The 27,274-nt window shown below is 44.2% G+C and overlaps 1 protein-coding gene across 2 annotated transcripts in view; it reads left to right on the top strand.

Moving 5' to 3' along the window:
• Positions 1-27,274, top strand: part of FAM120A (family with sequence similarity 120A) — a 3,065,969-nt gene that overhangs the window by 525,079 nt on the left and 2,513,616 nt on the right. The window lies entirely within an intron of this gene.

The following is a 27,274-nucleotide window of genomic DNA, read 5'->3' as shown; positions in this document are numbered from 1 at the left end:
TCATGTTGTATTTAAAACGTTTTATGATATTTGTTATTGAAAGTAAAAACATTTAAAGTTGACGAACACATTGGTGGAGCTGAATGTTTGTGTTCATTAAAAAAAAAAAAAAGTAAATGCTTTTGTGTTGAGTGGTTTTGTCATTATGCTTCATCATTATAGTGGTGTAGTCTTGATACTTGAAAATAAACCATGTCCTCTTTTTTTGTTGTTGAAATGGCACGATGGTTAAGGTCTTTACCTCAGAGATTAGAGGAGATACAGATTGAGATTCTGACCTCTTGTTATTGGCTAAGCTTGTAATAGTCTGCAGACTGATATCCTATTTGTGTATGAACCTGTAAATTTCTTAGACCACTACCCTTATTAGAAATACTGCTGAAAGGAGAGAGGCATACTATAGTTTGAAACTTGCAGTTGGCAAGTCATGTTACTGAACTTTTGGGGTTAAGTGCAGATAAAATGCTCTCTCATATTTCTGCTATAGTTAAGTTTCCTTTAGAAAAGCTAATTCACCTGTTGACTTGGAGGCAGACACCTTGCCAGAGTATTTGTGGGTGATTCCTCTTGCACATTGCCTATTCTTTTTATTTACTAGTTTTCCTTGCTTGTCTAATTTGGCTGTAATTGTGGGGATCTGTAAACTTGGTTAGTGGGGCTTTCTGTTGGTAGTATCTAATCAGAGAATATAATACCCTAAGGGAACAAATGAAACAAAAATGTTTTTTTTGTAGAGCGTGGGGCTGTTGAAGACTTTAACAATGAACACTTAATTCTTCTTAAGGTTCAGTTCTGATGTCCTTCTGTTCCTATATTGCAATATTCTAGTAGTGGGATTTTCTATCCTCAGGCGACTCGTATGTTGACTTCTATACAAAACCTTCAGCTTGGCTGTTGCAGTGTGCATAGAACGTCACACATAGGCCATAAACCAGGGGCCTTAAATGTGACGTCTGCACACACAATCCTCAGAACTTTTCATCCGCAGACTACCTTCGCATCATATGATCGCTTCTTCACAGACGTCGCATCTTAAAAGATAAGTAACCCATTGGGTTTCTAATTTTCTTATTTCTGCCGATTGTTATTGCTTAGGCTTGGTTGTTGTAGCCTTTTAGCTGATGTCGGGTATAAAGGGAAAGTGCCAGTTTGGGCACCAGATAGCCCATAAAGACGCCTATGATAGGTGTGTTTTTTGCTTAGGCCAGGAACACGATTATTCCTCCTGTGCAATTTGTCAATCCTTTGTGCCTAAGATCCTGCGCAGCTGTCTGGCCGCTTTAAACTTCTACCTTGAAAACCAGTGCCTTAAGCGGTTAGCCCTTAGAATGGATCCTGCATTAGAGGCTGCACCCGAACCTTCGTGCAAGAAGGCTAAGTTTCCTAGGCCTTCCTCGCCTGCCGCGTTGCTTACCGACGCACCAGCTGCCGATTTAGGGGTTGAGGCACACTTGGCGCATCCGTCGACTGCAGTGATGTCCCTTGAGGAAGCCATTGTGCAGCCGACGACCGGCACATCCTCAGAGCTTATCCAAACAAGGACTTCTGTTGATGTCGAGCGAGAACCAGTTTCAGGGGTACCTGCGACCGAGATCCAGACTTCGGATTTGTTAGCCTCCAAACCCGATGCCAGGCTGCTCCCTGCTTCCACCCCGGCCAAAAAGAAGCAGAAAACTAAACATACTTCCTCTTCTACGGAAGTAACACCAGACTGACAAGCCTTCACCTCCTCCCTCATGTAGGCCTTTACGGCTCTCGGGCCTTCAGCCACAGCCCCCCCCCCAGTCTGCCTCTATTGAGTCCTTGTCCTCCTCCTGCCTCTTCAAGTCAGGGAGGAAGAGCATGATTCTTCTTTCTTTTTCTCAGAAGAGTCCATTTCATGTGTCCCAGATTGCCTCCCCCCCAGGAATATTACTCTCCTGATGAGAAATCTGTGGAAGGGGATTCTCCTCCTGAGGATATTACATTTGGTGAGACCATCACCAAGATGAAGGATTACTTTAAATGGGATATGTCCCAAATGACTGACACCAAAAAAAGGTACTTTGAGCTGCTGCAAGTAAAATCACCCTCCCCTTCGGTGGTCCCCCCGGTTCTACCTGCTCACTTGGATGCCTTCAACTCAGCTTTTAAGGCCCCAGACTCCCAGCCTCCAGCCCCCAAGCGTCCTGACCGCTTTTATAAAGTACCAGAGGACCAGAAATTCCTGGTTAAGCTACCCTTGGCAGACCCAGCTGTGATTGCCACCACTGCAGATAAGCAAACTAGACTGCTGCCATCTGCCTCCCTCCTACCCACAGATAAAGATAGCAGGTATATGGTTAGGATGGGAAAGCAGGTATATACTTCTTCCACTTTGGCCTTCAGGGCCGTAAATTATCAAACCCATATGACTAAGTACGCACTAGACTTGGTTTCTCAAGCCTCCTCCATGCTGGCATCTCTGCCTGACAGCCCCATTAAGACTGACATTACATCCAAGCTTTCCTTGGCCCAACAGGTAGCCAGACACTCCATCAGATGCAGCTATGATGCTGCAGAAGCATCTGCCAGAGCTGCAGCATCTGCCTCTGTTCTGAGGAGGTATTCTTGGCTAAGACTTCAGAACCTCCCAGAGGATTTCAAGTCCAAGATCCTGGACGCACCACTGGACCACAATGTGCTTTTTGGTAAACAATCTGCAGACCTTTTCAAAAATCTGCAGGAAAAAAGTAAAGAACTACAGGACATAAAGCATCTTCTGGTTTAACCCATTCCCAAGTATTATAGGAACTACCCTGCTAAAGCTACCTTTTGAGGCGTAATTCTCAGCCTGCTACCTCCTCTTCTAGATCTAGTAGAGGGACCAGAAGACCCACCACCTCCAGACCACCTGCTCCACCTCATCAGCCCAGGCAGTCCTTTCAGGAGATTGGAAGCCCCAGTAATGCGTGACTGTCTTGCCCACCTTCCCCTCTCGGCCCTCCTTTCTCACTATCTTCCCCTTTGGCAATCCATCACCACAGATCAATAGGTTTTATCCATTATCCAAAAAGGGTACTTCCTATCCTGGAAAGTAAAACCCCGCCAGGAAAGGCATTCCATTCCCTCCCAAAAACCAGGCCCATCTTATGCCACAAGTTCTGGCAGACCTTCTAAAGCTAGGCATCATAGAACCTTGTCCCCTCGGGACAAGAATGAAAGGGGTTCTACTCCTGTCTCTTCTGGTCCCCAAAAAGGATGGGCCCTGGAGACCTATCTTGGACCTGTCCTACCTAAATCTTCACCTTCAGGTACCCTCCTTCAAAATGCTTTCTCTCCCCACTCTGCTGCCCCTAATTCCAGCCAAAGCTTTCATGACCACCCTAGATCTAAAAGAGGCCTACCTACACATATACCTATCGGGACCTCTCACAGACCATTCCTACGTTTCTCTGGACCTTCCTCTCACTTCCAATTTACTGCATTGCCCTTTGGTTTATCCATGCCCCCCCCCCCCCGAGCCTTTACAAAGTGCCTAGCCCCAGCAATTGCCTTTTGCAGAACCCAGGGAATCCAGATTTACCCTCATCTGGATGACATCCTGATTCTGGCATAGTCCAGAGATACTCTCTCAAGGCATCTACACTTCACCATGTCCCTTCTGCAGAGTCTAGGGTTCACCTTCGACCTGCCAAAATCCTCCCTGGTCCCAGGCCAGGACAAGATCTTCCTAGGCTGCAGAATCAGAACAGACAGCATGAAGGCCTTTCTACCACAGGACAAGGTTCTTTCTCTGACTTCCCACTTTCAGGAAACCCTAGTATCCCAGAAGGTGACGGCAAGGCAATTCCTCCGTCTCCTGGGTTTAATGGCAGCTACCATCACCATGCTACCACTGGCAAGAATGCACATGTGCAAGCTTCAGTGGTATCCCAAAAGCATCTGGGCTCTACATCTTCATCACTTAGAGCAGGTCATTCCCCTCCTTCCCTGTCTAAAGGCAGAAATCAGCTGATGGGTCCAGCAAGTCCAACTAAACCCAGGAATCCCTCTATAACCACCCACCCCAACCCAACCCAAATAATGCATACAGATGCCTCAGATTCAGGTTGGGGAGCAACCCTGGCTTCCTACAGGATTCAAGAAAAGTGGCATCCCTATCTACAGGCCAAGCACATCAATATCAGGGAAATGACAGCAGTCTTCTTAGCGATGGAAACCTTTCTTCCCCTTCTGGTTCTAGGCGTGCTCCTGATAGTGACTGACAACACCACGGTTATGTCGTACCTCAGCATACAGGGAGGAACAAAGGTCTATCAGCTGTGCAAACTAACTCTGCTGATATGGGACCTAGCCTCTCGCCATAACTTAGTCCTGCAGGTGGCCTACATCCCCTCACAGGTCAACCACCAAGCAGATCTTTTGAGCAGAACCTCCTCGCTTCGGCACGAATGGATGCTGACAGAGAGGTCTTCCTGGACATAGCCCACCGGTGGGGTGCTCCACAAATAGACCTGTTTGCCTCCCCCCAGAACAGGCAACTGCAGACCTTCTGCTCAAAAACTTACTCCCCTTTAGCATGGAGAGTGGATGCTTTCAGCATCTCTTGGGAAGGGAAGTTCCTTTATGCCTCCCTCCCCATTCCCACTGATTCAGAAAGTCCTCCTGAAAATACAGAAGTACAAACCAAAAATCTTGTTAGTGACGCCCTACTGGCCAAGGCAGCACTGGTTCTCTGTACTTCACAAGCTAGCCAAGGGTAATCGCTTTAAGTTAACCTACAAGATGGACCTACTGACACAAGACAAAGGAACTTTCGTACACTCCCACTTGCAGATGTTGTCCCTGACTCTGTGGGTGATGAACTTTTAATCCCTTTCAGACACCACTACTCAGAGAACATGCTTTCTGTTCTAAGGGAGGCAAGGAAACCTACCACCAGAAAATCTTACCTGGGTAAGTGGGAAAGATTTACTAAATGGTGTCTGCACAAGGGAAGAGACCTTTGCTCTGCTGAGGTCCCCCTGGTTTTGTCCTGTGTGTGTCAGTTGATTAAAGGTGGACTCTATTATTTTTAATTCAAAGTACACCTTTCTACTATATCAGTCTGCCTGCCCCTCGCCCCCCCCCTTGCTAGCCAGGCTCATCGTAAAGCTGTTCCTTAGAGGGGTTTTACACATGAGACCACCAAAGAAACCTATCCCTCCACCCTGGGACCTGAACTACATCTTAAAGAAACTAACCCAGCACCATTTTGAACCAGCTGGGGCCTTCTCCGTACAGATGTGTACATGGAAGATGGTCCTGCTGGTGGCCATCATCTCAGCCAGAAGGGTGTTGGAGTTGCAGGCCTTAATGGCCTTCTCCCCCTACACAGTCTTCCACAAAGACAGGGTAACCCAACGAACCAGCCCCTTTTTTATGCCCAAGGTGGTCAATGACCTGTCTCTTAAGAAATCTGTCCTGTTTATCCACCTTCTTTCCCTCCCCCTCTAATGAAGGGGAGAAAATTCTGTACTCCTTGGACGTGCACAGGCAGTTAAGATTCTACCTGGACAAAACTAAAACCATTAGGAAAAGTGCCAGCTCTTTGTCCCCTTTCACCTTAGAGCCGTGGGCAAGGGAGTCTCCAAGAAAAACCATTGCATGCTGGATTAGCAAAACTATTTGCCTCTGTTACTCCCTCCATGCAAAGATCCCTCCAGTGGGAGTAAATGCCCATTCCACTAGGGCAGTGGCCGCCTCCAGGGCCATCATTAAAGGTCTAGACACAGCATCCGTTTTGGAAGCAGCCACATGGTCCACTATCCACACTTTCACCAAACATTACAAGTTGGACCAAATTTCTAGAGTTAGACCAGGATTTGCCAGGGCAGTCCTCCAGGGGTCTTGAAGCCTCTTCAAATACCACCACCCTCTCATCCGCATAAGCTGTGGTAGGCTCCCACTACTAGAATACTGCAACATAGGAATAGAAGGACATAGAATAGTTGTGTAAAATTTTACCATAACCATAGATGTCCTTCTCTTCCATGTTGCAGTATTCCTTCCCACCCACCAGTCCCCTCAGCTCCTTCCCCTTAACTGTCATATCCACTGTACAGTAGGTCACCAGGTCACACACCTGAAAACCACTGGCATTCCTCCTGCTGGGTCCTTTTTCTCTGCCTGTTGGCCTTCAAGTTGTTGTTCGTGTTTCACTGTTGCAGCCATCACACTTGGGTTATCTGCCTGCAGGTAGAGTTCAGTCAGCCCGAATACCAGAGTCTTGGGATTTCTGAGTCGGATGCTGTCACCTCTTCCATAACGTCAGGTCATCAGGGGTACAAAACATGCAGCCGACACGATTACATCAGCTTTTCTTGCTGCACGGGTGCCTGAAGCAGTTCGCAAGTGCCAGTTGGCCGCTACCTGAAATTTTCGTTTTTCGAGTTTCAAACCTGAAGTCTTCTAAAGCTAAGTACCCCATTGGGGATTCTTTTTTCTTGCTCTAACCGATGTCAGAAAAAGTTAACAATTGTCTTGCCTGTCAAAAGCAAATACCTCAGAGATTTTCATTCTTACTGCGTCACCTGTTTAGGCCCAGACCACAACGTACATTGCTGTCGGTTTTGTGCCTTTTTAATGGCCGAACTATTCGTCGTCGGGCTATCTTTGTTGCTAAATTCTTTCACTCTCGTTCTCCGTATTCTGAAATGGCTTCGGTAAGCCATCTGACTACCGATCTTCCGAAAAAAAAAGTAAGGATAAAGACAGAAACAGACCGCATAGGTCCAAAATTGCCGCCGACTCTTCCGTTAAGCTAGTCGCCAGTCCACCGGTACTCAGTGAGGCACCTTCGCTGCCCCATGATACCCACTTATACAGAATCGCAGGTGTCTGCAGAGACCCATTCAGAGTACAGTATGCCACTAGATGCTTTTTCGATTATGGAGCCTGCTGCTGTCTCTATCTTGGATGGGTCCAGAGCCGCTGTGCAGGCACTGGCTTCTGAGGGTGTATTCCGACCTTCTGATGTTCGCATTAAACTGATTACTTCGTTTCAGACTAAAACGACTGAGTTTCTCAGGCCCAGAGTTTGCACTATGCCTAGAAAACCGATGACCAAAGCTCAAGCTCCAATGCCACAGAAACAAATGCTTATAATGGCTGAAGACCTTATAACTCTAATTAGGGGGAAGCCAGCCTTCCCCCTCTAAAAGGCAAAGAATTGATTTCCCTTCTGATTCAACAAACCATGAGTCCAATGACTGATCCCTCTGATTACCAGGGTGTACCCTTATCTACTTATGAGGATTCAGATGCAGAGGATTCCATTCCCTCTGCCTCCCCTCCACAGGACTTTTCTTTTGGTGAAACCTTGCATACCTTGAGAGCATTTCCGCTGGGAATGCCAGGACTACCCACAGTCCAAAAAGAGACTCAGAGAATTTTTAGACTTGCCTCACCATAGGCCTCTAGCTATACTCCCTGTCCTGGATGTTGTAGATGATGTTTTCATGGAATCCAGTCTTACTCCTGATACTTTACCATCAACTCCTAGAAAGCTTGACAGGTACTAAAGGGTACCTGACTCTCACAAATTTCTCATTAAGAATCCCACTGTGGATGCAGAGACCATTTCCCAGGGACTGAAAGGTATTAAGGCTACTACAGCCAAAAATCCTACCCCTTTGGACAGGGATTCGAGGGCTTTGGACAGATGGGGCAAGAAGGTATATACCTCTGCAACTCTTGCCATCAGGGCCTTAAATTGCCAGTTTCACATGTTGAAGTACCAGCAGCATATTATGGAACTAATTAAACAAAAAATGTTATTGCTTCCAGATTTTGCAGAAAATAAAGATTTACAAGAGTTAATGCATTCTGCAAACCAAGTCAGTAAACATATTTTGCAGTGTGGTTTTGATGCCTTAGAAACATCTTGCAAGGCTGCTGTCACTGGGTCTGTACTGAGAAGGCATGCCTGGCTGAAGGAACAAATCTTGGCAGACCATGTCAAAGCAAAATTACTAGATGCTCCATTAAACCAGGAACATTTGTTTGGCACAAAAGCAGAAGAGGTTTCTTAATTTGACGGAGGAAAAAGCTAAATCTATGCAAACTGTTAAAGATTTCTTACAGGTACAGCCACCTAGATTCAGTAGGCATTGGCCTTCAAAAAACTGGTCCTTTCCAGTCCCTACCAGGTCTTCTAAGCCCAAACCCAGGAGCAACAGACCACCAAGGCTACAGTGTCAGGGTACACAGAGATCTAAACAATGGAGTGCTCCCCCCTCAAAAACAAGGAGTGGTAAGCCACCCCCTTATGGAAAAAAATTCACAATGACTTGTCTGTCATCCTTCCCAGCCATGCCCAAGTATTTGCACCCCTAGGAGGAAAACTCGCCCCTTCATGCAAAAAAAGATGTCCATTAACCAGGACCGATGGGTCTTAACCATTGTATCCCAAGGATACAGATTCTACTTCCACTCACTGCCAACCCCAAGAGGATTGCCAGACCTTCCTCCAAACCAGTGGGCAGAGGCTCAAAAGTGAGTACTTTCTCTGCTCAGTATCAGGGCTATTCAACCTGTTCCAATAGAGCAAAGAGGACAGGGTTTCTACTCCAGACTGTTCCTGGTACCCAGAAAAGAGGGCTCCTGGTGCCCTATCCTGGACCTGTCCATTCTCAACACCTTTCTGGTGGTCCCAAAATTCAAAATGCTTACACTACAACAGCTGCTTCCTATGCTAGCCAAGGACTCCTGGCTAGTTACTTTAGACCTAAAAGAAGCCTATCTGCACATCCCTATAAGGGAATCTTGCAGGAAATATCTGTGTTTCAGGGCAGGCTGTGTGCGCCATCAGTTCTCTGCACTTCCCTTTGGCTTGTCTACTGTGCCCTGGGTATTCACAAAGTTCTTGGCTCCAGCCATTGCGTACCGCAGGCAGAGAAAAATTCTAATTTATCCATACTTGGACGATTGCCTAATTCAGGCAGGCAGTCAGGAAATGGTACTTCAGCACCTGGCATTTGTAATGAGACTTCTAACTTCTCTGGGGTACACCATCAATGAAAATAAATCACATCTGGTGCCCAGCCAAAAGATTGTATTCCTGGGAGCAAGCTTAAACACAACTTCTCAGATGGCATTCCTTACTCCAGGAAAGCAGGTTTATTTGACAAACTACTTCAAACTAATGGCCACCAGAACCCAGCTATCTGCAAGAAAAATACTGCAAGCCCTAGGGTTCATGGCCTCATGCATTCTACTAATTCCATATGCAAGACTGCATATGAGGAAACTGCAGTGGTACTTAAAAAGTCTCTGGTGACAACATTCTCAAGACCTGGAAATAATTATTCCTATCATTCCTTGTCTAAGGGCAGAGTTCTTTTGGTGGGCAGAGACTGGCAACCACAACAAGGGACTCCCTTTCACTCAACCCCTTGCCACCCAAACCCTGACAACAGACTACACATGGGGGGCTCACATGGCTGGCAAATGCATTCAAGGCAAATGGAGCCTAGGACAAATTCACCTACATATTAATAAAAAAAAAATGTTAGCTGTACAGAATGCTCTGACCGCCTTCAAATACCTTATCCTTCCAGGACAACTCTTGATAAAGACAGACAACATCACAGTTATGTGGTACATAAATAAGCAGGGGGGAACTCATTCGTACCCACTCTGCAGGTTAGCCATGGCCCTGTGGAACACGGTCTTGAGCAACCAAGTGCACCTGCAAGCTCAATTCCTGCCAGGTAAACAAAATTCACTGGCAGACGACTTAAGCAGAAATCTACTAGACCCACACGAGTGGAAACTGGAATCCATCTCATTCAAACGTCTAACCCACAGGTGGGGGACACCAGAGGTGGACCTCTTTGCCTCCCCCAGAACCATCAAATGAGTAAATTTTGCACCAGAAATCCCCACAGCCAAGCATGGAAAGTGGATGCCGTATCCTTTACATGGGAAAACCTCTCACTTTATGCCTTTCCCCCTCTGCACTTCTTCTCAAAACTACTACTCAAGATCAAACAGGACAAACCAAGGACAATCCTTATTGCACCGGACTGGCTCTGCTAGCACTGGTACCCACTCTTACGCAGTCTGGCAGCAGTACCACCCTGGCACCTACATCAGACCCCCTCCCTGCTGTCCCAGCAGGAGGGACAGATTTTGCATCCTCAGCTGCAAACCCTGAACCTTGCAGCCTGGCTTAGTCCCTGAGTACACCACCAGCAATCCTCAGCAAACAGGTGCTGGACATCATCCTTGAGGCCAGAAGGCCTAGTACTAGGAAATCCTGTTCAGAAAAATGGGAAAGATACTGTTCTTGGAGCTTGTCTCAAGGAAAGGACACAGCCTATGCCCACCTTACCTCAAATTCTAGATTACCTAGCAGAGCTGCTCCACAAAAGCCTATCCTTCTCTTCTGTTAAGATTCATGCCTCGGCCATCTCAGCTCATTATAATACTGAGCCACCTTTCTTTTCTCACACTCTGGTCAAGCAGTTTCTGAGAGGAGCTAACAATTTAAAACCCCCGAAGAGAGCTCCCACCCCTGCCTGGGACCTTAACTTTGTAGTTGAGAAGCTCATGCTTCCCCCTTTTGAGTCTGCTGCTACAGCGCAGTTAAAATTCCTCTCTTGGAAAGCAAGTCTTACTTCTAGCCATCACTTCAGCAAGAAGAGTGTCTAGTTACCGGCACTAATGGCTTTGGAACCCTTCATTATTTTCCATGCTGACAGGGTTTCCCTCAGGACTAACCCATCTTTTATGCCCAAGGTGGTATCCAATGTGGCTCTAAACCAATCCACCCATTTATCAACCTTTTTCCCTAATCCTCACAATAAAGGGGGAAGGATCCTGCATTCTTTGGACGTACACAGACAACTCAGATTCTACCTTGACAAGACTAAGCCTTTCAGAAAATCTGACCAGCTGCTAGTCAGCTTTGCTACAGGGGCAGAAGGTAATCCATTTCAAAGCAAACCATTTCCAAGTGGATAGCACACTGCATCCATTTCTGCTACAAACACCGTGGAAAACCTACCCCACAGGGGATCAGAACTCATTCCACTAGGGCTACCTCAACCTCTACAGCATTTCTCAGGGGAGTCCCTACCAGGAACATCCTGGAAGCTGCAACCTGGAGTTCTGTACACACCTTCACCAAGCATTACCACTTACCTGTCTTTTCTAAATTCAGAGCTGGATTTGCCACCACAGTCTTAAAAGGCCTGCTAGCCAGCCCTACTATTACTTGACTGCTTCCACCCTTTCTCATATTTGGGAATCAATCCAAGTGTGATGACTGCAACAGTGAAACACGAAGAACATAGTACAGTTGTGTACACTTACTGTAAATGTAGATGTTAGAGTGTATTCACTGTTGCAGTCCTGGTTACCCTCCCTCCAGCCCCCTGACTCGTCTATACTTTCTACCTATCCTCTTTTTGGCCATATCTTATAGCTATGGTATTTACTTTTTACTGGAGGTGTTCCACACCATGTAATTGCTTCCTATTTTGGGGGCTCCTGACATCTGGGGCAAGAAAAACTGATGTAATGGTGTCAGCTGCATGTTTTATACCCCTGACGACCTGACGTCATCGAAGAGGCAACAGCATCCAATGCAGAAATCCCAAGACTCTGGTATTCGGGCCAACTGAGGGCTACCTGCAGGCAGATAACCCAAGTGTGATGACTGCAGCAGTGAATACACTCGAACATCTACATTTATGGAAAGTGTACACAACTGTACTTTCTGAGGATTGTGCATGCAGGTGTCACATTTAAGGCCCCTGGTTTATGGCCTACATGTGAAGTCCTACGCAGACTGCAACAGCCAAGCTGAAGCTTTTGTGTAGGAGCCGATGTACGAATTGCCTGAGGGCAGGAAATCCCACTACTAGAAATCTGCAACATGGAAGAGAAGGACATCTATGGTTATGGTAAGATTTTACACAACTATTCTTTCTTGCTAGGCTTTACCTTTTTTTTTTTTTTACTGCTGCTGTTTTGCATTATTGTTTTCCCAAGTGAGGATCATACAGGCTTGTATTTTAACTGAAAAGCTTCTTTGTCTGCTTTTCAAGGTAGTAGGCTTTTTGATTTTTTTAATGGTTCATGGAAATATCGGAGTCTTGAAATTCTGAAACGTAAAATTTTGAATCCATATATTGGATCATATTGGACTAACACCACACTCCAAGATATTCAGACCTGCATTTCCATAATTCAAAAATTTGTATGTTTAACTTTGAATGCTTTCTATTGTGGGTGACCTGTTGGGCCTCTTATGATGTCAGCTTGATGTTTTCTAAATTTTCTTTAATTTTTGCATTTGTGATGTGCTTTCTGCTGTTGTGTGTTACAGCAACATGCATATAAGGATAGAAGTTGCCCACTGTTTCTGCATCACCCACTTCTTTTCTGTCAGAGTTGTTCTAATATCACTCCTAGCAATCATCGTGGGAAGGTTCCTACTTTAATGCCTAAAATGCTGAAAACTTCAAACTTTGTTTCAGTCAGCAAATCACAAGCTGTGGCCCACAGTGGTGCATTTTAATGCATGTGAGTGAAGCATAATCTGTACTGCATCAGCCTTGTCGTCCAGTGGAGATTAAAGAGAAGGTTTGTAGCTTACCTCAACTTTCTCAAGTTTATGGCTGTGGATGGTGTTCAGTACTAGGATGAGCAGAAGTGCTCTTCATATGATTCTAAGCCTTCGTCAGCGTGGTGTGAGCTATTAAAGGAGTCAGACGACAGATAATTGCTCTCATCTTCTACTTAGTTTTGTCTGTAAGGACGCCTTGTCTTCCTCTTGAGCCTCCCACAAGTAATGCGGGGTTGAGCTTGCAGCCAGTCTTTATTGAGGAAAGGACAAGAGTGAGAGCTGTGTATTCCCCCAGCAATCGTCTTGCTGGTGCTGTTTGAAGTGTCAACACAGGCTTTGCCATTTTACAGCATGCAGCAGTCATGTGCAGTGTGTCAGTATCCAACTTGTTCCTTTACAGTAGTCCCTCAAGTCCTCAGTGCTGGCTTGATGGATGCAGTGTTGACTGAGGTCTGTTCCTAGACTGAAGGAGACCTTTGTAAGCTGTTTTGCTGCATTTATGGCCTCCATGTTCAGGCATGATGCAAGCTGATCTCATGTTTGCTGTACGTACCCTTGGGGGACACAAGCTTAAGGCAGTGCTATGTGTTGCTCTGGCCTCAAGACAGAAAACTTCTTGTGGTGCTTGCCATGTACATGCTCTTCAGTTTATACATTGGGTCTTCCTCCCTATCAGTTCTCTAGGAAAGTGTCCTCTAATGATTCTGTGATTGAAGAAGACATTGAGACCTCCTGCTCTAGTCCCCCCTCTCTTCTTTCAAGGGAACATATTCCTCTATTGAGATTGTCAACCTAATGAAGTCCACCAAAGACCATGTTTAGCTTCTCTGTTTTTTTTTCTCCAGAAATGCCCTGCTGCAGTATCTGGGCAAGAAAGGAAGAAACTCTGGGCTGTCCCGCCTTTAGTGCATGACTTGAAGGATGCTGTTTATGCAGTGTGGATGTTTCCATATTTTACTCCCAAGAAGGCAAGATGCTGTGTATAAGCTTTGGATATTTTTCTGTAATGCCTTGTTGACTAAGCATTCCCCTGACAGACACCTATGTGACCTTTGGTCTTAAAGGCCAGAGCACATTTCCTTTAAAGAAGTCTTCTGGTTTGGATCAGTTTAATTAAAAGTTTTTTTTTTCTCCTTTACCAGATTGAGTTAGGTGCTTAAATTTTCTCAGTTCTTCATTTTCCAGTGTTCCTGGTCTTCTCTGGCATGGAAAACCTGATAGACTTCCTCGAGTTGGAGATGGAGGAGGATATGAAAAATATAAGTATCTCATCAGTAAGCTTTATTTGACCTACTGTGCTGATAGTCTGGATAAGACAGCAGGTTCTGGAATTATTTAAGTATATACTCTGGCAGAACACGCTGGAGGCCCTTTTCCAAGTTGATGTCCTTTTTAAGTCCTGCCTCTCAGAACCTGGTTAGGGACTTGCAAATGAGAAAAATGTTGGGCAGTATGAAGCATATTTATTTTCCACCCGATTTCCTCTTTCTAGATCACCCCACATCTTCCTGGCAAATTAGACTGGCACCAAGCATCAGACATTGCTTCCTCAGCTGCTCTGGCCTAATCTCAAAGAGCAACTTCATGGAACACCAGTTGCAGTCCCCCACTGTTCCATAGAATCAACTGTGTAAGGGGACAGTTCTTTGCGTTTGATGCCTGGAGGGCTATCATCACAGACAAGTAAGTTCATGTTGTGGTTGTAGATAGCTGTGTAGTATGCTGGGATGTTTACATCCCCTCCTCCAAAAGAGCTCTGTTTAGGGATTAAACCCTGTTCTTGGAACTGACTATGGCTGTACTTCAGAATGGGATAGTAAAGTCTGTTCCTCATTCGGAAATTAGCATGGAATCATATTCCTGCCCTTTTCTTGTTGTGAATGGGCTGGGGGCTCTCATCCATCTTAAGATTTTATAAACTTCATTGAAGTCATCTAAAATATAATGTTCTGTACAAAAACATTTCAGGGAGTAATTCATCAAATGTTGTTGGGTGCTGGCTTGGTGCCACTTCATATTGTGAGCACCTTTTTGCACATCAGTGACTGTGGTCTTTATAGGAGGTTCATTCTGTTTACCATGGGCTGATACCAACTTCAGTAAGTGGTGCTGCTTTTTCACTTCTCCTTTGTGGCCATAGTGTGTGTTAAGCAGCTAGTCATGATGGTGGAAACTTTGCTGGGTAAGGATCTTGTCTGCTTTCTGCTTGGTCTAATTTCTTAGTGCTGTGTTGAGACTCTTCAATAACATCTGTAGCATGGTTTCTTTCTTTGGTTGCCAGCTATTTTGCTGTTAACTGGAGGGATGAAAATCCCTTTAAAGACCAGATGGTTGGTGGGCTTATCTGTGCTCCGCCACTCCAGGAGTGAGGACTCCATATATATCCCTTGGAGCTATAGTGAGTTGAGGCCTGTAGTGCTCCTTTTCTGGTTAGACAAGTCATCTCTGTTGTGACCTACTAAAAGAGGTCCATCCTTTTGCAGATAGGCCGTGTGGTGTTGGCCATGGTTGTTTCACATTGTGGGGGAAATTAACTTGCTGCTGGAATATCTGAGAGGCAGCACCATTTGTCTCTTGGAAATAAAGATTTGATCTTGTTTGGACATAAGACCCTGAAGATTTCCTTGTTTGTGACTGAGAAGTTCAGCCTTTACTTATCTGCTCACTGTAGCAAGAGTATGGAGAAGTTTGATGGTAGATGTTTTCTGTCTGCTGTGCGTAATTACAAATATCAGAGAAGAAAGGCTAGAGCTTAATATTTTTTGCCCCTTGGTTGTGGAGTAAGATGATTCAGGCTCTGTGGTCCTTACAAAAGCTGTTAACGCTACGGACGGTTCCGCCTGTTTTATGGAGACAGCTGACTTCATCTTAAAGGCATGTTTTTTCCTTGAGCTTTCTTGATCCGATGAATATTTTTGCCGAAGTCTTGTATGTGATTGAAGCTGTCTTGGTAGCATTCCGTTTGTGGATTGTACATTTGTAAGAGAGATTTTTCATGTAGATGAAGTATGCAGTACTGCATCAGTCAGGCAGCTTGCAGGTGCCGTTGATTAGCAGTGTTGCATCTTCCATATTTGAAGTGGTTGACTTGACAGCCTTGAAGTTGTTTTACTGAAGTACTCTTACGCTACTGGATGTCTGTCCAAATTTCAGACTTTTCACTGTAGAGAATCCTGTTTGATCTTTTACACATGCACATTTTCTCCCCAAAGTGGTATAAATATATTTCCTTAAAGCAGTTCATGCATAAACTTTTTTTTCTGGCAATAGAATGCCATTTTGATTTTGCTTGAAGAAACTCTACATGAATTCAGGAATGTTGAGTAGTTTTGCAGTGTCTAAAACCTTTTCTGAATGGATGGCTTATCGTGTTGAGTTCTGGCATTGGTGGCAAACTACCCATGAAGAAATGTCAAAGGCCAGTCACCAAGGAAAGTGCCCCACATCTGTCGCTTGCTTTTGAAATGTTTCTGTTGCAGACACTTGTGTCATGGCCCCTTGATAGTCATTTCATAGTTTTATCAAGCATTGCTGCTTGAACTGTAAATCTGGGAGTTGGTTTTGTTTTTTCACCACTGGTACTCTACAAGAGGCAGTCTTCTGCATCCTTGCTTTTAACCTTTTCTCTTCTTTACCAGATGGTATAAACCAGTGTATATTGGCGCTGTCAGATGAGCACTAAGGAGGCCTTTTGCATTGGGCACTTCCTGCCTTATGCCGCCTTTGTGTCTGGGTAACCTGTCTGTCATTCAGCTACAGATGGATTTTCCTTTAAGTCTAATTTATTTCATAAGCTATATTTTCTTGTTTTGCAATTTGCAATTTGTACTTGCTCAATTTTTGGGGGTGGGGGGGTGTCACCTGAAGGGCACATAGGTTATGTGCCCTTTTTGTCTGATATCATTATGCTGTTGTAATAGGCAAATATTTCTCTGAATGGAGAAACAAGTTTCATGGTGTGCCATTCTGGAAGTAACAGAACAAGAAATACCATCAGTTACCTGTTGCCGAAAGCCACCTCAGAGATGTGTAAAGTAATTGTAAGATGTTCAACAGACACGGTGCCTTACTGTCATATTGGTGGTAGTGCCCTGCTGTCGTTTCTCTGGCAGTCTGTCAAAACTCAGAATTGCTCCCATTGCCTGTCTGTAAGGGTAAAGAACCAAGCATCTTGCAGGACCAGGACAACTCTTCACAATCACAGAACCCTTTCAGTTTTCTTGTGGCACAGTCAGAGAAAGATCTCTTGGGAAATCGCTTCTTTCAAAATGTAGAACATCAGCTGCAGAGCTCAGATAAGAAACTCACTCTTGGTTTTTGCCTTCCCTCTGCCCTTTCTATCAGTGGTAGCATAGTGGCTTTTGTTGCTTTGACTCTTTTGTGATTAGAAGTGTTGTATATGCTTCTGTTTTTACATTGACTAGCATAGGTACGTCCTGTTGATTAAAAACTTAATTTGAAAGTTTTGACAGGAAAACTTGCTGATGTTACATTTTTTTTCCTTTGGGGTTATGATTATTTGCGGTGATTGGGTAGGATCACAGCATTTTAGACATTTTTTCCATTTGAATTGTGACTTTGGCTCCATTTTGTATGTTAAACTTTTTTGACAGTCATTTTTTATGGGTTTGGTTTATTTCTTTTCTAACTGTTTTTGGCTATGTCCATTCATTTGGACTGAAATTAGCCTTTTATTTTTTGTTACAAAATCAAGGAACTTTTATACATGTATTTTGTGCATTGAACTGTGTTACTAAAAATACTGTCAGTTTTTTCAGTGTAGTATTCAGAATAGTATGCCTACAGAAATTGTTTAGATTACTATTTAGTGGGAGTATAGTGGGACTTGTCCATATTCTTACTGGGTTGACCATGCAGCCAGTATTTGGTACTGAGCTGTCTAGTTTGTCTCCTGATTTGTGCGACATAGACCCCCCCCCCAGTCTGCATCTAAAAATGGAATGAATAAATCAGAAATATGCAAGAGCCTACAGCTTGTCACTTCATAATAGTCTTAGATTCAGCCAGGATATTGGACCACTCGCTTTCTGTTAGTTTCAGGTCCACTGTGCATGATACGAGAGTCAGACGCCATCTGGGGTTACACCATTGCCTACTGCAGGTATGGGAGAACCAAACACTAGGTGCAGGGGAAATCAGGGTGCAGAATCTGTTGCCAGTATTGATACTTTTCCTCCAGGGGATTTGCCCACTAGTGTAGTGTATACTAAAAATGAGAGAAAGTTCCAACAAGTGATGGGGGCAGTAGTCTCTGAGTTTTCACCTGAGATAACTATAGCTAGTGCAGTTGTTCAAGCAGTTGACTGTGGGGTGTATACCTGGGTTGTGAGTAACCCCGGCGCTTCCACCACTTATCAGTCTGATAAGAATCCTCTTGAGAGAGATTGTGTCAGAGGACTCTGACCTGTCTGAATTACATCAGTTGGATTCCTTTAATGATGAATACATACAGGTACCCAAACATTTTTTTTCCCAAATGTTTACTAGATTTAGAGAATTATTCACCTGGGAGCTATCTCTGGCCTGTCCCCAAGATCAACAGAGTTTGCGATCCCTTAGATGACGAGATCCCAGATATTGAAACCTATCTTCCATTAATTCCAGAGTTGGAGCATGTCATCAAGAAAGCTTGTAGTTCCCCTCTCTTTTTTGAGACTCTGCCTAAGAAAGTGGTTAAGAAGTTTAGGGACTGCTTGGCCTTGCCTCTCCTTCAAGCCCCTTTGTCTGCAGACCCTGCTTTGGTGTCCCCAGCAACCTTTGCTAATAAGACGACAATGTCTTCTAACCCAACCTGACAAAATAAACTAGGCCAGTGACTGGAATCTCTGGGAAAGAAGCTGGTGCAGTCCGGCACAGTAGCTTTTAAGTTTGTAACTACCATTGTTTCATGTGGAAGCTTGTGTTGAAATGCAGTTTAGATGAGTTTGCTGCATTGTTGCCAGCAGAGTGAAGGTCTGTATCAAACGATAGTCTACAATGTTTCTCGGGTATCAGAATGTGCCTTAAAAAGTGCCATTGAGACTCTATCTGGAAATGCAGTATTATCAGTGGTGGTTAGAAGGAGTTCTTGGTTGCACTCCCAGAATTTTGAATGCCCCTCTTGAGTATGATTATGCGTTAGGTGCAGCAGCAAATCAGATCCTTAAACACTGGGATGACAGAGGTAAATTGATGCAAGGACTGGCAAAAATGTTCCATGTTCCCAAGATGTCTTTCCATTTCACTGTTGCAGTGTTATTAACATGGGGATCCCCTGCCAAGGGTGGCTCGACATCTGGCCAGTATACCAAAGCCTTTAGGTTAAGGATACATCATACCTGCGCTAGTCATGGGCCAAAAAGGTGATGTCTGGGCAAATCCTTAGAACTTCTGTGCCACCAGTTGGAATGCCATCTTTGATGGTCTGTCTGATCGCTTGAGTTGTTTGCTGGTTTGCCTAGCTGTTTTCAGATGTGCCCTGTTGTTTTTTTTTTTGCTTATCCTATTCTATTGCATTTGGGTTGTGGGGTTTCATGTCCTCCAGAAAGGGTAGATGCCAGTGTGGGAGACAGATGCCCATAAAGACACTCACGAGCAGTGCTTGTTTTGTTTCAGTGCTTCTTATGATCATACGTCCTGTACTACTTGTCAGACTTTTGTTCCAAAGACCTTACGTAGTCGTCTTTCATCCCTAGCCATCTGTCTTGAAAACTAGCGTCTAAAGCTTTTAGCGAAAGATGCTTTGTAGGGTAATTCCCGGTCCAAGGTACAGTCATCTTAGAAAAAGGCCATTTTGTTTTCCTCTTCCTACTTGTCTGTGGCTTCATGTCAGTGGTGTGCAGGTCCCTAATATTACTGATGGTAAACAGCTTTTCACTTGTACTCAGCATGTAAACTGCATTTATTTCACCTGGAAGAGCTTTGTAATCTGTTGCAACTTATTTGTGGGACTTGGGTTTTAAAGCAAAATGTATTCCCTCAAGACTATGTCTATCTTTACTGATACTGCTCCAACTCCTGGAATTACACCTGTGCTCTATTGTATAGCCAGTTTACACTAAAAGTTTTAAAGCAAAGTGTCTTTCCTCAAGACTGCGTCTACCTTTACTGATACTGCTCCAACTCCTGGAATTACACTACACCTGTGTTCTATTGTATAGCCAGTTTACACTAAAAGTATGTTCTAAGCTTATACCACAAAGTAGTCTTACTTTGTCTACTGTACAGGATACCTGCATATGACGGAAAGCACCCCCCCCCCATACTCGCCTGTTTAGAAACCTTGCCTCTGTCACTCTCTGCCCTCTATAAGTTAGTCACTACCCTAGTGTCAACTGTCTCTTAGTTAACTATGCTCTTTTTGTTTTTCTGTTTGTGGTTTCCTTTTAACTGTTTTTATCTTACTGCAAATACCTGTGTATACCTCGCTATTGCATCTCTTCCTTCTCCGTCTACACCTCCCCACCTCTTCTACTTACCTGCTGACTCTCACTGTATGATCCTTTACTCTTTCCTGATTCTTTCTTGTGGTGACTCTTCCTGGCCCAGAATATACCCCTTTGCTCTCCTGTCTATCTCACTTTGTATATACATTTCCCTGCACCCCCCTCTACCGTCCTGTCTGTCACACACTGCATATCAAAGTAATGCCCAAAGCCACAGGACCTGGATCTCTCAAATCCAGTAATTTAATAAATCCACTTCAAGTAGGCAAAATGTTTTATTTCACATTGAAATAAAAAGAAAATGAATAAAACCAAGTGCTTTCGCTCGGTCAATACCGAGCTTCTTCAGAGTACAAAATAGTTTGTGCTTCCATTAACACTTGTTAAATAATTAGGGAAACAGTCAAATGACCTTCTAATCCATCCCCATTAATTAAAACCACATCATATCATAAAGATATAGATGTGTGTAAAAAACTAATAAAATGTCGTTAAACAATTTTAAATTACAGAATTATGTGTCAAAATCAGTGTCCAACCAGGTGAAATGTTCCTTCTCGAATCTGAACTGTAAGCACTGTCTGGAACTAATCTTACATAAACTTATTACATTGTTTCCAAACCTCATTAAGACCGACTCTAAAATGCATAAAGTACAGTTAAGTTCAAGGCATTAACTGGAGTGTTACTAATGTAATATTATAAACGGGCCATTCTTAACTTTAGCACACTACTGATGTTAATGTTCTCGTTCAACCCAGGGAATCTCCCTGCGTCTAACTTTAACTGCCAGTATAATTCACGGTACTCGAGCCTAGTTTCCCAGTTGCCACCTCGCATATCTGGTGTCACTTGCTCTAAAACTATAAATTTCAACTCCATATTGTCACACACCTGTGAGTGTTTAAAGAAAGCATTGTTTTCTTTGCCCTTAGAAACATCATAAAGATGTTCATAAACTCTTCTAAGTTGCCTCTCCGTTTCACCCACATAAAAACTATAACAATGTACACATATTCCTAAGTAGACCACCCCTTTGGTTCCACAATTAAAATAGCTAGTGGGTTGATGGAGAGCACCCCCCCCCCATACTCACCTGTTTAGAAACCTTGCCTCTGTCTCTCTCTACCCTCTATAAGTTAGTCACTACCCTTATGTCAACTGTCTCTTAGTTAGCTATGCTCTTTTTGTTTTTCTGTTTGTGGTTTCCTTTTAACTGTTTTTATCTTACTGCAAATACCTGTGTATACCTCGCTATTACATCTCTTCCTTCTCCGTCTACATCTCCCCACCTCTTCTACTTACCTGCTGACTCTCACTGTGTGCTCCCTTACTCTTTCCCTCCTGCCGATTCTTTCTTGTGGTGACTCTTCCTAGCCCAGAATATATACCCCTTTACTCTCATGTCTATCTCATTTTGCATATACTACATTTCCCTGCATCCCCCTCTACCGTCCTGTCTGTCACACACTGCATATACTACATTTCCCAGCATCCCACTCTATCACCCTTAATCCTCTGGGGCATTTTTAAACTGTACGTATTTCTGCGCCATTTTGTTTTCCTCTTCCTACGAGTCTGTGGCTTCATGTCAGTGGTGTGCAGGTCCCTCATATTACTAATGTAAACAGCCTTTCAGTTGTACTCAGCATGTAAACTGCATTTATTTCACCTGGAAGAGATTTGTATGCTGTTGCAACTTATTTGTGGGACTTTGGTAAGCACATTTTCAAATATTTGTGAAGTCATAGCTTGGCTGAGTTATTGTCTCATGTCACACAAGTGAAAGGCTGTACATAAATTGATATAGGTTATTTATTATCTGCTTTTGGATATATTTCTACTTCTGTAGCAGTTGCGTTTTTGTACACTTCTGCCATATTTCTGTAGATTGCAGTTTGAATTTCTTTAGCTGTTTTAACTGGTGACAGTTGGTTTATCGAATCTAGGTATTGAATTATTGGGCATTTAACTTGTACAGTGACTGCTTTATGCCATGTCCTCTGTCAGATACTTTTAGTAGCAGTCTTATGGATGTGAAGTATAGCTCACTTTGTTTAGTTCTAAGTTCTGTTGCCGTGCGACTGCCAATTGTTTTAACTCCTTAACCTGGCTTGTAGACTTCAAGAGTTAAAGTATAGAACTTCTGTTTAGCTATATTCTCATATCTCAGTTTGATTATTTCAACTACAAAATGGCATGTTTTACTACGTGAACTACAGCAGACATTTTTGTCAGTTATTTTTACACTAAGACATCATGGTTAATAGATTTTTACCATTGTTTATGTGAAAGTGTTATAGCAGAAATAAGTTACTGAACCTTTGCCTCACATTGATGTTCTTCGTGTTTCACTGTTGCAGTCAATACATTTGGGTTATCTGTCTGCAGGTAGCCCTCAGCCGGCTTGAATACCAGAGTCTTGGATTCCTGCGTCGGATGCTGTCTCTTCTTCCATGACGTCAGGTCGTCAGGGGTGTAAAGCATGCAGCCGATGCCATTACATCGGTCTTTCTTGCCATGTGGTGCCCAAAGCAGAAGCAGTTTGCAAGTGCTGGTCGGCTCCTGAAATTTTCGTTTTTCGAGTTTCAGAACCGAAGTCTTCGAAAAAAAGCTAAGTACCCCGTTGGGGATCCTTTTTCTTGCTCTTAACCGATGTCAGTAAAAGTTAACAATTGTCTTACCTGTGGAAAGCAAATGCCTCATAAAGATTTTCATTCGTACAGCATTCCTTGCTTAGGCCCAGACCACGACATCCCTCGCTCCGGTTTTGTGCCTTATTCAACCCCCGAGCTATTTGTCGTTTGTCTATTTTCGCAGCAAATTATTTTGGTACTCTGTTTAACTATCCAGAAATGGCTTCGGTAAGTCATCAGACTACTGATATTCCAAAAAAAAAAATGTAAGGATAAAGACAGAGACAGACCGCATAGGTCCAAAACTGCCGACGACGCTTCCGTTAAGCTAGTCGCCAGTTCGCCGGTACTCAGTGAGGCGCTTTCGCAGCCCCTGATACCCACTACTTCAGATTTGCAAGCCTGTACTGAGACCCATTCGGAGTCCGGAATGCCGCGAGATACTTCTTCGACTATGGAACCTGCGGATGTCTCTACCTTGGATGGGTCCTGAGCTGCTGTGCAGGCACCAGCTTCTGAAGGTGTATTCAGGCCTACAGATTTGCATTTTAAGCCGACACCATCTTCTTCATCCAGGCTTAAAACTCGACCCACGCCTAAAAAAATGACGTCCAAACCACATGGTTAGGCCCATATACCTAAAAAACAAATGCTTAGATGGCTGACTACCTTATTACTTTAATTACAGGAAGCCAGCCTTCCCCCTCTGAGACCTAGAACTGATTTTACTTCTGATTAGGATTCTGAAATCTCTGTTTCTTCTGATTACCAGGATTTGCCCTTACCTACCTATGAGGATTCTGATGCAGAGGATTCCATTTCCTCCTCTTCCCCTCCAGAAGATTTCTCTTTTGGTGACTACCTATGAGGATTCTGATGCAGAGGATTCCATTTCCTCCTCTTCCCCTCCAGAAGATTTCTCTTTTGGTGAAACCTTGCACACTGTTAGGGAGCATTTCCGCTGGTAAAGCCAGGATTACTCTGACTCCAAAAAAAGGCTTAGGGAATTCTTATTCCTCCGTCAACACAGGCCTTTAGCTATCCCTCCTGTTCTGGACATTGTAGATGATGCCTTCTTGGACTCTAGCCTGTCCCCAGACACTTTACTTCCAGCTCCCAGAAAACCTGACAGGTATTAGAGTATCTGACTCTCACAAGTTCCTCTTCAAGAATCCTACTGCGGATCCAGAGAAAATTTCCCAAGGACCAAAGGGCATTAAGGCTACTACTGCCACCCCCCCCCCCTGTCTGATAGAGATTCTAGGGCCTTGGACAGATGGGGTAAGAAGGTATACACTTCTGCTACTTTGGCCATTAGGGCCTTAAATTGCCAGTTTCATATGTTAAAGTATCAGCAGCATATTATGGGACTGCTTAAACAGAAAATGATGTTGATTCCGGCCTGTGCTGAACATAAAGAATTACAAGATTTATTGCATTCTGTTGAACAAGTTGGTAAACATACTTTGCAATGTGGTTTTGACTGTTTAGAAGCATCTTCCAGGGCTGCTGTCACTGGGTCTGTACTTAGAAGGCATGCTTGGCTTAAGGAGCAAAACTTGCAAGATCATGTTAAAGCTAAATTACTGGATGCTCCCTTAAACCAAGACAGCCTGTTTGGCAACAAAGCTGAAGAAGTCCTCAAAAAGATGGAGGAAAAAGATAAATCTATGCAAACTGTTAAAGATTTCCTACAAGTACAGCCTCCCAGATTTACTAGGCATTGGCCTTCAAAGAATTGATCCTTTCCCGTCTCTTCCAGGCCTTCTCAGTCTAAACTCAGACAACCTAGGTTACAGTCTCAGGCTACACACAGGCCTAAGCAGTGGGGGGCTCACACTTCCAACGCAGGAAGTAGTAAGACACCCCCTACGGAAAAATGTCACAATGACTTAACCTTAACCCTTCCAAGCCCTGCTCCCTTAGGAGGAAAGCTCGCCCTGCATGCAAAAAAAACTGGGAACCCATTTCCCAGGACAAATGGGTTTTAAATATAGTTTTCCAAGGATACAGATTCCACTTCCACACCCTACCAATCCCAAACGGTTGGCTAGACCTACCCCCAAATCAGTGGGCAGAGGCTCAACAGCAGGTTCTTTCTCTTCTAAGTATCAGGGCTATTCAACCTGTCCCAGCAGAAGAAAGGGGGCAAGGTTTTTACTCAAGACGTTTCCTGGTACCGAGAAAAGACAGCTACTGGCGTCCTATCTTGGACCTATCTGTTCTAAACACCTTTTTGGTAATCCCAAAATTCAAAATGCTAACACTTCAACAGCTGCTTTCTGTGCTAGGCAAAGATGCCTGGCTGGCAACCTTAGACTTAAAGGAAGCTTACCTGCACATTCCAGTAAGGGAATCTTGCAGGAAATACCTACGCTTCAGGGCAGGCTCCATGCACTATCAGTTCTCTGCACTTCCGTTTGGCTTATCTATCAGATGTTTTTCGTGTTTCACTGTTGCAGTCATTGCATTTGGGTAATCTGCTGGCAGGTTGCCCTCAGTCGGCCTAAATAACAGTGTCTTGGGTCCTGCGTCGGTTGCTGTCTTCTTCCATGACGTCAGCTGTATAAAACATGCAGCCGACACCATTTTAATCAGTCTTTCTTGCCGCGCGGTGCCCGAAGCAGAAGCAGTTTGCAAGTGCTGGTCGGTCGACTCCTGAAATTTTCATTTTCGAGTTTCAGAACTGAAGTCTTCAACCTAAAGCGAAGTACCCCATTGGGGAAACTTTTTCTTGCTCCTTACCGATGTCAGTAAAAGTTAATAATTGTATTACTTGTGGGAAGCAAATACCTCATAAGGATTTTCATTTGTACTGTATTCCTTGCCTAGGCTCTGACCACAACGTGCCTTGCTGTCGGTTTTGTGCTAAACTTAACCAACGCACTATTAAGCGTTTGTATATTTTTGCTTCTAAATATTTTGGTTCAAGATTTAACTATCCAGAAATGTCGTCGGTTCGCAATCCGACTACCGGAATTCACAAAAAAAATGCAAAGAAAAAGACAGAGACAGACTGTCGAGGTCCAAAACCGATGACTAAGCTTCTCCTAAGCCAGTCGCCGGTACTCAGTGAGGCTCTTTCGCAGCCCCTGATGACTGCTGCTTTTGATTCACAGGCCTCTACTGAGACCCATGCGGAGTCTGGTATGCCACGAGACACTTCAAGTATTGAACCCATGGATGTCTCTCCCTTAGATGGGTCTGGAGCCGCTGAGTAGGCACCGGCTTCTGAGGGTGTTTTCAGGCCTAAAGATTTGTATATTAAACCAACGCCATCATCAAACACAAGGCCAAAACCAACTTCTATATCTAAAAAACCGATGCATTGGGCCACGTGTTCAGGCCCCTATGTCTAAAAAACAAATGATCAAAATGGCTGAGGATTTAATTACCTTGATCGGTGGTTCCCAACCCCCTCCTGCTAAGTGGCCTAGGCAAGGCACTGATTATGAATCTTCAGGTCAGGTTTCCATTTCTTCTGATTCCTCTTCTGATCAGGAATTTTCTATTCCACCTTATGAGGACTCTGATGCAGAAGAATCCATCCCTTCTGCTGCAAACTACGGACCACAAAGACCCAGCTATCTGCAAGGAAAATTTTGCATGCTCTAGGGTCCATGGCCTCTTGCATTCTACTAATTCCATATGCAAGACTGCATATGATGCAACTACAATGGTATCTAAAAAGCCTATGGTTTCCGCATTCTCAGGACCTGGAATCAATGATTACTATCATTCATTGTATAAAGACAAGAGTTCCTTTGGTGGGCAGAGGCCTGCTACCACAACAAGGGGCTCCCTTTCAATCTACACCCTGCCACCCAAACCCTAACAGACGCATCAGACTATGCGTGGGGGGCTCACTTGTCAGGGCAGTGCATTCAGGGCAGATGGAACCCGAGTCAGATGCACCTGCATATCAATCAGAAAGAAATGTTAGCTGTACAGAATTCCCTGACAGCCTTCAAAGATGACATCCTTCAAGGACAATTATTGGTAAAGACAGACAACACCACAGTTATGTGGCACATAAACAAGCAGGGGGGAACTCACTCATACCCTCTCTGCAGACTAGCCATGGCTGTCTGGAACACAGCCTTGAACTACCTAGTGCACCTACAAGCTCAATTCCTGCCAGGCAAGCTAAATTTACTGGCAGACCTAAGCAGAAATATCATGGACCCACACAAATGGAAACTGGAACCAAAAATATTCAACCTCTTGAGGAACAAATGGGGGGGACTCCAGAGATAGACCTGTTTGCCTCCCCCCAGAACTACCTATTGGACAAATTCTGCACAAGGATTCCCCACAGTCTATCTTGGAAAGTGGATGCCCTCTCCTTTACCGGGGAAAGCCTCTCGGTTTATTCCTTTCCTCCTCTGCCTCTTCTCTTGAAGGTTCTGCTAAAAATCAAAAAGGACAAACCAAGGACAATACTTATTGCACCGGACTGGGCTCGCCAGCACTGGTACCCCCTCTTGTGCAGCATGATTCTGCTGGATCCATGGCACCTACCTTCGACACCTTCCCTGCTGTCCCAGCAGGCGGGCCAGATTCTGCACCCTCAGCTTCAAACCCTGAAACTTGCAGCCTGGCTAATTTCTTGAGCT

Source organism: Protopterus annectens, chromosome 7.part0 (genome assembly GCF_019279795.1).
Source record: "Protopterus annectens isolate FY-2018-M chromosome 7.part0, PAN1.0, whole genome shotgun sequence".
In the NCBI taxonomy this organism is placed as follows: domain Eukaryota; kingdom Metazoa; phylum Chordata; order Ceratodontiformes; family Protopteridae; genus Protopterus; species Protopterus annectens.
The sequence above is the reverse complement of the archived record's forward strand: the minus strand, read 5'-3'. Positions and strand labels throughout refer to the sequence as shown.